A 1,338-nucleotide genomic window follows, 5' to 3' on the forward strand; every position below is an offset into this window, starting at 1 on the left:
GGGGGCCACACAGTAAAGGTAAATGAATCTACAAAACTAACGTTATTTGTATTGTTGACCTATTTCTAAAATATTAGTGCAACTTTCGTTATTTTATCACACGGAACTATGTTTTTTGTGTCCATATCACTACGCCCAAAAAATAGTTCCATGTGATAGAGGGGGTCAAAGTTGAACGAAAGTCGCGCTAATATTTTAGAAATAGGTCAACAATACAAATTATGTTCGTTTTGTGGATTAACTTACTTTTAATGCGTGGCCCCTTGTGCCCCCCACAAAATGACCGGAACTACTTAATATTAAGCAGACTTGGCAACCTGACTGTAGAAAGTAACAGTACAGTAAAGAACCTGGGGGTTATTATTGATTCTGAATTGAATTTTAATTCACACATTAATCATGTTACCAAGATTGCCTTTTTTCACCTTAGAAATATTGCACGAATCAGAGCCTATGTGTCCTTGGACGATGCAAAAACGCTAATCCACGCCTTTGTTTTTTCTCGGCTTGATTACTTTTGAAAAAAATGGCAACTAAAAAATACGGGGAAGCAGCTTTTTGCTTCTACGGGCCGTCGGCATGGAACAAGCTCCCACTGTACCTTCGTCAGGCAGCCTCTGTAGACATTTTTAAAGTTCTTTGTTTTTTGTTATTCATGTCCTCACTGTATTGCATTACTCCATTGTTCTGTAAAGCACTTTGAGCTGCATTTCATGTCATGAAAGGTGCTATACAAATAACGTTTTATTATTATTATTATTATTAATATTGACCAAAACCAGAGCAGAACTCCCACCACGGGACTCGGGCAATCAATTAATACAGTTGCAATCACTATATTAATGGCAAGTATTTCATACAACTTAAGTTCAAAAAATCTGAACTATCCCTTTAGCATTTTAGTCTAGTTTTTATTGTGGGTGTCACGTTCTGTGACGTGTTATTGTTTTCTTGTGTATCTTTTATTTTGTAGTATTGTTTTGTGCCTTCCTGTCTGCCCCTGTAGTTCTGTATACCTGCCTTGTCTAACCTGTGTTGTGATCAGTCTTTGTTTCCACCTGTGTCCTCTTAGTCCCCCAGCCAATCCCTTTCTTGATTTGAGTTTTGTTCACCTGTGTCTAGTTATCCCATGTCTATAAGTATGCCCTTGTGTTTTCAGTTCTTGGTTGCTTCGTAAATTGTTGTCAGTGTATTTCTAGCTCCTCGTGATTCATTGTATTTTCCTAGTCCTATCCCTAGTTTCCCCGTGTTTCCTGTGTTTGTTCCTGTACGGTTTTTGGATAATAAACCACCGTGCACTCGACCTGCCTTGTGTCTGCCTCAGCCTTGTCCTGCGCT

Source organism: Protomyctophum parallelum (genome assembly GCF_964188405.1).
Source record: "Protomyctophum parallelum genome assembly, chromosome: 19".
In the NCBI taxonomy this organism is placed as follows: Eukaryota; Metazoa; Chordata; class Actinopteri; order Myctophiformes; family Myctophidae; genus Protomyctophum; species Protomyctophum parallelum.